Source organism: Alligator sinensis, unplaced genomic scaffold (assembly GCF_000455745.1).
Source record: "Alligator sinensis unplaced genomic scaffold, ASM45574v1 scaffold103_1, whole genome shotgun sequence".
NCBI lineage: Eukaryota > Metazoa > Chordata > Crocodylia > Alligatoridae > Alligator > Alligator sinensis.
Window position 1 is genome coordinate 532317 of NW_005842226.1, and position 12062 is coordinate 544378.

General features: G+C 50.9%; 1 protein-coding gene across 1 annotated transcript in view; it reads left to right on the plus strand.

Moving 5' to 3' along the window:
- Positions 1-10723: 10723 nt before the first annotated feature.
- Positions 10724-12062, plus strand: part of ATP8B3 (ATPase phospholipid transporting 8B3) — a 45600-nt gene continuing 44261 nt past the window's right edge. The window contains exon 1 of the mRNA XM_014521575.2: positions 10724-10793. The gene's annotated coding sequence lies outside the window, so the exon portion shown is untranslated. The remainder of the gene's footprint in view (positions 10794-12062) is intronic.

Below are 12062 nucleotides of genomic sequence, written 5' to 3' on the forward strand. Positions count from 1 at the left end.
AAAGTTCTTTACTCCTGGGGACCCAACTCTTTCATTGCTGTGCCCAGAGGCACCGAGATAAGAGGCGCACCCGACAAGTCCCTGAAAAGGAAAGCTAGCTGGCCTTGTGGTTGAGGCACTCCCTTGAGACTGGGAATCATGGGTTCAAATCCCACCCTGGCACTGTGAGTAAGTACTGTTAGTAAGCTGGTCTCCAGGAGAAGTTCTTTACTCCTGGGGCCCCCGACTCTTTCATTGCTGGGCCCAGAGGCATCGAGATAAGAGGCGCACCCGACAGGTCTTCAGGAAGGAGAGCTTGCTGGCCTTGTGGGTGAGGCGCTGCCTTGAGACACTGGTGGCATGGGTACTGTTGTCACAGGACCTTTTGGAGGTCATGGAGAGGTCGCCCGGGTCTGGGGGCGTCCGGTTTTGGCACTCCCGGTGTACATGTACAGTGTACAGTCGTACGTCCAGTGTACAGTCATCCAGGTGAATGTAGAAGTCCACGTGGACACGACTAGTCTGGTTTTGAGCCTCCCAGTGACCGAGACACCGAGATAAGAGGCGCACCCGACAGGTCCCTGAAATGGAAAGCTTGCTGGCCTTGTGGGGAGAGTGCTTGTCTGGAGAGTGGGAATTATGGGTTCAAATCCCACCCTGGCTCTGTGAATAAGCTGGTCTCTGGGAAACAGTCTTTACTCCCAGGGCCCCTGACTCTTTCATTGCTGTGCCCAGAGGCACCGAGATAAGAGGCGCACCCGACAGGTCCCTGAAAAGGAAAGCTAGCTGGCCTTGTGGGTGAGGCACTGCCTTAAGACTGGGATTCATGGGTTCAAATCCCACCCTGGCACTGTGAGTAAGTACCATTAGTAAGCTGGTCTCTGGGAGAAGTTCTTTACTCCTGGGGCCCCCAACTCTTTCATTGCTGTGCCCAGAGGCATCGAGATAAGAGGCGCACCCGACAGGTCTCCAGGAAGGAGAGCTTGCTGGCCTTGTGGGGTGAGGCGCTGCCTTGAGACACTGGTGGCATGGGTTCTAGTCCTGTGTGTGTCTGGGCCTGCTGAGTGATCCTGAGTGAGCCCAAGACCCATGGCCTGGGTGCCCCCCTAGCTGTGCTGTTTGAGCGCACAGCAGCTGGGGTTGGCTCCATGCTGCTTCTCAGCATGACTTGGGCTGTACTGTTGTCACATGACCTTTTGGAGGTCACGGAGAGGTCGCCCGGGTCTGGGGGGGGCGTCGCCCGGTTTTGGCACTCCCGGTGTACATGTACAGTGTACAGTCATACATCCAGTGTACAGTCATCCAGGTGAATGTAGAAGTCCACGTGGACACGACATCTGGTTTGAGCCTCCCAGCATACACATAATCAGTAACAGAGACGTGGACTTCTACGTTCACCTGGACGACTGTACACCGGGAGTGCCAAAACCAGGCGACGCCCCCCCAGACCCGGGCGACCTCTCCGTGACCTCCAAAAGGTCATGTGACAACAGTACAGCCCAAGTCATGCTGAGAAGCAGCATGGAGCCAACCCCAGCTGCTGTGCGCTCAAACAGCACAGCTAGGGGGGCACCCAGGCCATGGGTCTTGGGCTCACTCAGGATCACTCAGCAGGCCCAGACACACACAGGACTAGAACCCATGCCACCAGTGTCTCAAGGCAGCGCCTCACCCCACAAGGCCAGCAAGCTCTCCTTCCTGGAGACCTGTCGGGTGCGCCTCTTATCTCGATGCCTCTGGGCACAGCAATGAAAGAGTTGGGGGCCCCAGGAGTAAAGAACTTCTCCCAGAGACCAGCTTACTAATGGTACTTACTCACAGTGCCAGGGTGGGATTTGAACCCATGAATCCCAGTCTTAAGGCAGTGCCTCACCCACAAGGCCAGCTAGCTTTCCTTTTCAGGGACCTGTCGGGTGCGCCTCTTATCTCGGTGCCTCTGGGCACAGCAATGAAAGAGTCAGGGGCCCCAGGAGTAAAGAACTTCTCCCAGAGACCAGCTTTATCTATCTATCTATCTCTTGCACCCCCTATATTTCATCTATCTATCTATCTATCTAATGCTCAGGTCCCCAGCGTGCGCAGGGAGCCCAGGCTGTCCTGGCCCATGGATTACAGGTACCAACTCCCTGAGGCAGGGCTCACTGGAAACTGGGGTCTGTCGCATGTGGAGGATAGCCCACTCGACTCAGACAGCGGGCTTGCCTCACTTCATGCACTAGGGTTGTCTGGACAGGCACTTGGTGTGGAGTAGCTTTGTGGTGGTGGTGGGGTGATCTTCCCATGGGTGGGGTACCTGCGGGGGGGGATGCCTTATGGGATGTACTGGGGGAGGGCGGTGTTTGGTGGACCACAAGCCTGTGGCAGCCTCCCCTCTGTGTCTCCTGCTAGCATGTTCCTAGTTCCTGTGCATTATCCTCCCCTGGAGACAAGCAGGCACCACGTGGTAAATCATTCACCTGGTAGCACTGCCTTTACCCCAGGCTTGGCTAAGTGTCTGCTGGGAGTGCTACTCCCTGCAGGATGCAGCCCAGACCCTGTACACTGGCACCATCACCATCCTGACCCCAGCAGAGTGCATGGGAGGGTCTCAGCCCGGTGAGACAATGCATGCACAGGCCCAGAAGGCTTCTCATTGCATCTTAACTGGATCCCCCCGCCCACCTGGGCTCCTGTACATGAGCTAGAGATGAGATAAAGTAGTAGCATTTAGATTGGGGCTGGATTCGGGTCCAAGTTTGAGCTGGGCCTGGGGCCCTGCATGGTTATGATACACTGAGACTCACGAGCAGCTCCCTTGATATTTCAGCCCTTGCACAATGGCTTTAGTATCCCCCAAACAGCTGCTCGGGTGCGTGTTCCCATTGTTTGGGGCAAATCTGCACTGGATCTGGAAGTGGGCTGCTCTGGTAAGGACCCAAGATAGAGCCTGAGGATTGTAGTGTGAATCCCTTTCAGTTAAAGTGAAGCTTGCTCAGGTTTTCGGCTCTGTCTGATCCCCACCTCTAAGGCCAGAGGCACCTTTGGGGTTTGGGTAGAAAAAGCCCCCGGGCTGTTAACAGGGGCTGGGAGGGGAGAAGATGAATCCAGATGTGCTTTAGAAGTGTAGCACGCTTTGATCAGAGATCTCAAAGGCAAGGCTAGGAGGATGCAAGGGCGGCTTTGATCCAGCCTCTGACACCCAGTGGGGGGCGAGGGTTGTTGATACCTTGGTGGTTTTAGGATTTGCAAGAGCAGGCTCAGCTTTTTTGGCCTTTAACGTGCACTTTGGCCAGGTTCACGTCTTCTCAGCATCCCTCCTGCCTCTGCGTCTCTCATGGTCTGAAAGTGGCACCAGAGATGGGCCCTGCCCTGTGGTGGTGCCTCGGTCCCACTTCTGGCTAGTGAACCAGCTATGTTTTTAGGAGAGCAGTTTCCTGCCAAAAGTCAGTGATGTTTGTTACAGGCAGGATGGACCTTTGGGCTATGATCAAGGAAGGGATAATTACTCATCAGACATGGGGGATCCTAGTGAACAGATCCCCCGCCACTGCTGGTTGGTGCCATGACCTGCTTCAGCCTCAGTGAATCCAGGATCGGTGCTAGTAGGAGAATAAATATCATGCCAATCAAAGGTGCAGGTCTCATCTCTGCCCCTGACATCTGGTAGCCTGCAGGAGCTCCAGCTCAGGCAGGTGCTGTACAACCAGGCCTGAGAGAGAGTCCTGGCTCTCCCGGATCTAGCCCAGAACAGAGAGTGGGAAGAGAATGGAAATCTCTCTCAGCTGATTTGGGGTTGGGCTGGGATTTGGAGTAAGAGCTGATTACCAGGCTAGAGCCTGATGCAATTGAAGCTGCTGCTTAAGAGGAAAGTTGCATTTGGGAAAACAGGGAAGGGCAGGGAGGAGAAACCAGCTTTCTTCCTGGTCAATTGTATGAAAAGCAGAGAGCTACTTATAGGATCATTGGAAAGCAGGGCTGGAAGGGACCGCAGGAGGTCATCCAGTCCAACCTCCCGCTGAAGGCAGGATCACTAAGCCAGCCCAGCCAAGCGTCCATCTAACCTGGTGACATGTGACGGGTGGAGATCCCACAACTTCTCTAGGCAGCCTGTTTCAGTGCTTGATTCCCCTCATAGTCAGAAAGCTCCCCCTCCTCTTCAACCTAAATTTCTCCAGCTGCAGATGAGGCCATTGCTCCTAGTCCTACCCCCTACAGCCACAGAGAAAAACCCACCCCTATCCTTTCTATAATCACCTTTCAGGTATTTGAAAACTGTTATCAAATGCCCCATCAGTCTTCTCTTCTCTACAACAAATCACCCTATTTCTTTCGGCCTTTAAGTCTTGCTTCCCAGGCTTCTAATAAATTGTGCCACTCTGTGCTGGATTCTTTGCAATCCATCCATATCCTTCCTGAAATGCGGGCCCTAAAACTGGACACCATATTCCAGGTGAGGCCTTACCAGTGCTGAATAAAGCAGAAGAATCACTTCCTTTGATTTCCAAGTGACAATTTTGTTAATACATCCCAGGATGCTGTTGGCCTTCTTTGCAATAAGAGCAAACTATTGGCTTTTACAGTAAAAGCTCTGTTATCTGGCACCCATGGGGAATGGGGGATGCCGGTTAATCAAATATATCAGTTAATCAAATATACCACATCCAGTGCCCCAGGGCTTTCACTCCCTGGTGTCGGTGTGCTGTGGGACAGGGAGGGGGGCACCATGCAGGCTGCTTTGGCCTGGGCCGTGGTCCACAAGGAAGAAGTGGGACTGGGCTTGTGGCAGCAAAACCAGAAGTGGGACTTCCATTTTCGCTTTTGCCGCATCCCTTGGAAGGAAGAATTGTATTGACAGATGCCAGTTAGTGGAGCATTCTGGATGGTAAAGTGCCGGATAACACGGCTTTTGCTGTATTTAGTTTATGGCCTACAGTAACCCCCCAGGTCCTTCTCTGCAGCACTGCAGCTCACCCAGTCATTGCCCAGTCTGTATTTGTGCGTGCAATTGTTCTGTTGCAAGTGTAGGACTTCACTCTTGTCCTTGTTGAATGTCATCTGGTTGATTGTGGACCATTTTGTCAATCAATCCATGCCATTCTGGACCCTAGCCTTGCCCTCTAGAGTGTCTGTAACTCTTCCCAACTTGGTGTCATCCACAAATTTACTGAGCGTGTGCTCGATCCCATCATCCAAAGGATTAATGAAGACATTAAACAATACCAGAGCCAGGAAGGACCCTGGGGAGACCCCACCTGATACTTCCTCCCAACTAGACAACCTCTCATTGTGAGGACTATTTTTGATGATGACAGTGATCCAATCAGTTTTATATCTACCATAGGAGGCTGATAGTGTTCAGTGTTGGAATACCTGGGGTGGTTGTTAGTGGGACAGCATAGTGAGGCTGTCGAAAGTGCTTGATTATTAAGGTAATGAGTCGCATGATCTCACTACTTAGGAGTTTTGCTTGGTGTTTGTCATGAGGGTGGGGAGGGGCAGTGCTTGTGTGTGTCTGCTCTCCACAACTGGATGGCATCAGAACTGCTCAGCTGAGCAACACGAGCCCTATACAGCTAACTCCAGGTGGGGATTCCTCTTTAGCACAGGCAGCTGCAGCCCAGGGCCTTTAGAGCAGGAGGATCTGGCTTCCATCCCTGAAATCCATGTGAAAAAGGCAGCAGAGCTGTGTGGTGCGTGACAACTGTGCGGCCCTAAAAAAAAAGAGAGAGCAAGAGAATGGGCAAGGGGCAGTGGGTGGAAATGGAGGTCTTCCCCCATGGATCCTGCCTTTTGCCACTGACACAGACTTTGCAAGGCTGGTGCAGACACTGCAGCTAATGACCTGGATGCATGGCAGTCGATGTCTGGCAGGGTCCCTCTGTGCAGAGTCTGTTCACCTTTGTATCAACTGCTGTAGTCTTTCCTTTGACTCCTTGTGTTTAGGGCATCTGTGGCTGATAAGCAGGGCATCGGTCTTCCTCCTTTGGGCTATTCTGCTCCAGGGAAGGCAGATCACGGCCTGTGTATGTGGGAAGGTGGGGGGTGATGTGTGTGAAAATACTAATAATTCCTGGCATGCCTTTTGTCTCTTCCATTAGTAGATCTCAAAGCGCTGTGCAGACACGAGCTGCTGAGCTTCCTGGCCTGCCCTGGGAGTTACAGCTGGAAGCAGAGATAGGAATCCAGGCACGTATCTTATGTTAGCGCTAAGGGAAGTTATTGAAGATTTTGGTGGTTCTAAACTAGGGAGCCCGGAGCTTTTGAAGGAGCTGGGAGCCTGCACTGCACTGTGGCACGTAGCGCACCTTGCCTTTGAGGCTTTGCAAAAACAGGTTATGGTTGGCTGTTTGCAGCTCTGATTCAGTTCCAAGAAGTGTGGGCTGTGCCTCCTCCTTTCTCCGGTGCCAAGCAGGTTGGGCTGATGTGCTACTTGGGTGAGAGACCAAGGAGCAAGAGTCTGGAGCAAAGGAGTGCTGCTGACTGAAGGAAACCTGCTCTTCTCCCTGCATCGGGGAAGAGTCATTGTCCAAGGGCTCAGGCTCTGCTCCCATTAATGGACAGGTAAATCTGCAGTGAGCCTCTCTGTGCTATGCCCTAGGACATGCTCATGCTCTCTTGGATTAGAAAGGGCTAGAAATGATCGTGTGTGGCTTTTACTTGCCCAAACAGGGGAATGGTGAAGCTTTAGCTCAGTCAGGGATCCCCAGGCCTGAGGACCACACGGCCTCACAGCTTGTTCTGCTGCTTGAAGAGAAATTTGGCTAAGCTGCCACTGCCTCCTAACCATCCCGGGCTGAGCAATTTGTTCGAGGGATAAAAGAATCTTAAGTTTCAGGAAAGGACCTGGAGCTACTTGGCACTTGTCTGAGACATCAAGACCAGGTCTTTTCAAGTACTCCTTCAGCCTGATTTCCTGCCTCATTTGGGGCAAGTCACTAGGGTTTTCCCAATGGGAGATGGGTATGTTAAACATCTTGGAGGTCTGGGCGCCATCTGTACAGTGAGGATAACACCACTGCCCTTCTTTGCAGTGGGAATGGGGGAAAAATAGAGCATTAAGGAGTGTGGGTCCCTTGGATACTGGCCTGGCTAACATTGCAAGGTTTGGCTGGTATCCCCTTTCAAAGCTGCTCTGAAGCTGTAGGACTGCCGCTTCTTCCCACTGGCTCTGTACTGCTGGAGCACAAGAAGGCTTCTGCAGCCCCTGGCACTGGAGAGAAGGTGTGTAAATGTGCTTGCACGGAGCCACCCACATGCCTGTGCCCATGCCCTGGAGGCTTCTGATTGTGATTGTTGCCTGCTGCAGAACGTCTGCTGGTAGAAATCCACCAGGGCAGGCAAGGCTCCTGCTGATAGGGGGAAGAAATATTTGCTGGCAGGTTGAAAGAATAATGATGGCTGTTTGGAGCTAATCCCAAGAAAGCAGGAAGTACTAGGGCACATGGATTAGCGGCAGACAAAGCAGTTGGGAGTTATGTGATGAGTGTATTTATAGATTCATAGGTTGTAGAGTCAGAAGGGACCACAATGGATCATTGTGTCCGGCAGGAAAGAGGACCGAGGTCAGATGACGCCAGCCAGGTGACTATCTAGCCTCCTCTTGAAGACCTCCAAGCTGGGCGATAGCACCACCTCTCTTGGAAGCCCATTCCAGATCCTGGCCACCCTTACTGTGAAAAATGTCTTCCTAATATCTAACCTAAATCCACTCTCAACTAGTTTACACCTGTTATTCCTAGTCACTCCCTGGGGTGCCCTAGTAAACAGCGCTTCCCCTATTCCCCGCTGACCTCCCCTAATAAATTTATAGGTGGCCACAAGATCTTCCCTCAGCCGTCTCTTGTGAAGGCTGAAGAGATTCAGCTCTTTCAACCTCCCCCTGTAGGGTCTATAATGAAGGCCACTAATTGTGCGAGTGGCCCTCCTCTGGACCCTCTCGAGATTCCCCGCATCCCTCTTGAAGTGTGGCGCCCAAAACTGGACGCAGTACTCCAACTGCGGCCTGACCAGTGCCGCATAGAGGGGGAGTATCACCTCCTTTGATCTATTAGTCATGCACCTGCTAATGCACAACAAGGTGCGATTGGCCTTGTTGATGGCCTTGTTACACTGCTGGTCATCAGGTCCCTATTGAGTTTGATGTGGGGGTGATGAACCTGATCATATAGAAAACCTGCATCACTGCTAGCCACTAACATGGAGTCTGGTCTAGGATGAAACAGATTGGCTTCAGTTAGCTTTGAGGAATGGTCACATGAACAAGTTACGGTAAGGAAGGTGAGGGTGCAAACAAAGTGCCTCATCTGCTCCATGGTTATGAAACACTTTATGGAAATATTTCATGCTGAAGGAATCTTTCAACAGAACACAGGCAAGGTTTGAAACTTTCCTGCCAAACCTGACTTCCTGCCAGCTCTCCTGTTTGTTCCTCTATAGCCTGCCAGTCACTGCAGCCCTGCCCTGCCGACTGCCCCAGGCAGCACGGTCTGTGGTTTGGATGCCTCCTGGGAACATGGTCAGTTTCACACTGGTGTCAATATTGGGTAACAATGAAACTGACACATTTCAGGTCAATTTCAGTCAACAGTTGCAGGGTGCAGTGAGTATCAGAGACTTCAGGAACACCAGGTATCTGTTTCTAAACTGAAAATTTGGCAGGATTTCTGTTTGGCAAGAGACTGGGGGAAACATAGGTTTAATTGGCTTGGCGGGGGGGTGCCCCTTGCTGCTGACCATTGCTTGTTATCACCTGAGAGACTCCTTTTCAGGAGAGGCATGAGTTGAAGGTTGCGCAGGCAGCTTGAAGGCATGCCTACATTGCACGCTGCAGTGTATTGCAGTGTAGCAATATGCAAGCGATTCTGAGTGAACTCGAAGCAGTCTACTTGCAAGAGCATCTCTGTGTAGCAGGGTAGATCAGCCAGGGTGTAACGCCATGCTGCTCTGGCTAGACCCAAGCCAGCTTGTTTAGAGGTAGTTCTACACGAAGACATTTGCCTGGGACATTGAACACCTTGGTTCAACACCATGTTCTGTTACTATCACTTCACATGATTTTGGACAAGTGTCTCAGTCTCTGTCTACATGTAAATCTAGCTAGCTTGGGTGCTGGAAGCACTGCAGACATAGTGGCGTGGGCTAGAAGGTAGGGTAGATGTGCACTTTGTAGACTAACTTCTCTCTGCTCATGTGTGGGCGAGGGCCTGAGTTAAGCATCTAATGTCTCAGGCAGGCATGTACAGTCCATGCTGAAACCTGTGCTGCTGCAGCATCAGCTCTTGTTAGTTATGTTGGTTAGATGGAAGCTTGCTCAGGTGTGTCTATCCATGCTGCTATCGCAAATCCGATTGCAGGGTAAACATACCTTTTGTTTCCCACATGTAAAATAGAAGCAGTGCTCGCTGCCTAGCAAGGGGATTGTTGGAAACATCAAAACTAATCATGCTGCTGAGGAGCTCAGAACCTGCTCTGCTTAGGGCTCCATAGCGGCCTCCACAGATATCTCCTGAGATCTTAAACAGCTTATTTTGACCTTGATGTTTCCTCTTCTGAGGGTCTCAAAGTATCATTGCATCTATATTCTTTTTACATCCTTAACTTCTCCCTCTTCATGCAGTTCAGGTGCATCCCAACACCAATGAGTTCATGTAGCTAAGGCCCTCGAGAAAATGTCCTGTGGTAGATCCCAACTTTGCAATGATATGCTGCCAGTGTCTGGATTTCAAGCATTTGCTTTCCTTAGAGAGAGGGAGAAGCAGTGAGTTGCAATCCTTGATTTATTTCTTTTCTCAGTGAAATGAGTCTACTTCATCCCAGCCAGGGAGGAGATGGCGCTCCAGGGCACATGAGCAATACCAAGTTTCATGTTTCTACTAAGCAGCAACTCCCTGCTCCAAACCGGCATACAGGTTCTCTCATTTGCCTACAAATAATTGCCGGAAGTTTGGGGTCTTGGCTTATGATTATAACATGTTTGGAGTTAGCAATAATGCGCATGGGAGGAGATCCACAAGCTAATCATCTGGGCCACTACAGTATTGTTCCTCAGATGCCATCCTCCCACAGCTACCTGCTACATACACCCATCTGTTGTTTGTACCTGCATGCCTTACACAGAGATTGCAATCGCTTTGTAAGGCTTTGGCTATCGGCCTGTATAGCACCTAGCACAATGGGGCCTGATCCCTGAGTGGAGCCTCTTCCTGTGACCACAATAATCATAATTCATATAGGTGAATTGAAGAAATAGATCCCAGCTATTATGTGGCCTTTGCCTGGCAGAGGATAGGGGAGAGGGGTTGGTTAGTGAAGATCCAGGGGCCTGGGTCTGATCAAGGATCCCCTACAAGTGGGGCAGAAAGATCCCTGCCAGATCTTTTCTTTGCCAAAGCAAGGCAGCTCATTCCTGCGAGGGAGTGTCTGTTATGTAAAGAAGAAACAACAGTTCGGTCCCAGCGGAGCCTGGGGAGGAGGTGTGGGCTGGGCAAGCTCTGCCTCTAGAGTACTTGCCACAAGCTGCAGCTGTCTGTGCTGTGGCAGGAGTGCAAGGGCTGACCTGGGATGAAAGGGTTTTGTTTGCAGGGCTGGAGAGAAGCGATCTGTGCAGGCTCCGTCAGCAGCCTCTGCTCTCCACTCCTGCAGAGATTCTGGGAGGAGCATGGCCCTCCCCACTCCCTGCCTCTTTCCCCCTCTCTCTCTCCATTGTATTTAAAAGCAACAAGTGCCACCGAGTACCTTTCCAGTCTTCTTCTTCTACCCGGTTCCTGGTCTCTTCAGGGTGAGAGAGACGGAAGGGTTATGATCTGCAATGGGATCCAAATAGACCCTGGAGCTGGGTAAGCAGAAGGGCCCGGGGTTGCTAGTGTCATTTATAGATCTGTTGTGGTTCATGTCTCCAGTGTTGCTGTCCAGCAGCAGCATAATGAGACCTTTGGGGACCAGAGCGGGAGGTGGCAACTGTCCTTTCTGACATGTTCGAACAAGCACAATGATAACCTCCCCAACCAGGCGGGGGAGTGGGAGCATTGGGGGGCCTTTGTGTGGGAGACTAGGGAGTCCTGCACATTGGCTTTCCATATGGAGTCAAGTTGGAGTTGATGTTATGAAGCTCATAGGGGTGACTGTGGTAAGGGGAGAGGGAAGGCAGCTACTGAAGAGCTATAGCTTTTAACTGGGTGGTTATATCATCCAAAAAATGGCAGAAAAGCTGTTGATTTCTGGTTCAGAAGTAGGGCAGCTATGAACGAGGGTCTTCCCATTGAACAGAGACATGGTTAGCTCTGTCAGCCTGAAGTTAGGATAGAGAGGCACTTTTATAGACTAACTAAATCAGAGATATATAAGCTGTCATGATCCTGTGTTCACTTTATGAGATGCAGGTCTCAGCACTGCCTTTCCCATTGAATCCAGTGAATGCAATGACCATCTTGAATGCTGTGTGCAGTTCTGATTCCCACATCTCCAGAAAGGATGTAGTAGAACTAGAAAAGGTGCAGAGAAGGGCAACCAAAATGATCAGGGGTGTGGAGCAGTTGCTATGCCAGGAGAGACTGAAAAGGCTAGGAGTCTTCAGTTCAGGAAGGAGGGGGTGAGAGGGGATATATAACATCATGAAGGGTGTGGACCAAGTGAACAGGGAACTGTTGTTCACCAAGTCCCAGAATACTAGGACTAGGGGGCACCTGCTGAAATTAGTTAATGACAGGTTTAAAACTAACAAAAGAAAGTACTTTTTTATGTAATGTGTAGTTGACTCATGGAATTCAGTGCCGTAGGATGTGGTAGAGGCAGATAGTTTGGCCAGTTCAAAAAAGGGACTGGATAAATTCATGGATGATAGATTTGTTAAAGGCTATTGAACAGACCATTTGGAAATATTTCCTCTGGCATCTCTAAATTAATACTGTAAATGCCAAGGGGAGGGTACTGAATAGGGGTTAGGTCACTCTAGAGAGATCTGGTTAATGCCCCCCGCCTCTATAGGATCCACTTCTGCCACTGTTCGAGACCGATACCAGGCTAGATGGACCATTGGTCTGACGCTGTATGACACTTCTTAAGTTCTTTTAACAGTTGTTGTCTGCCATCATCTCCTTCTTTCTCTC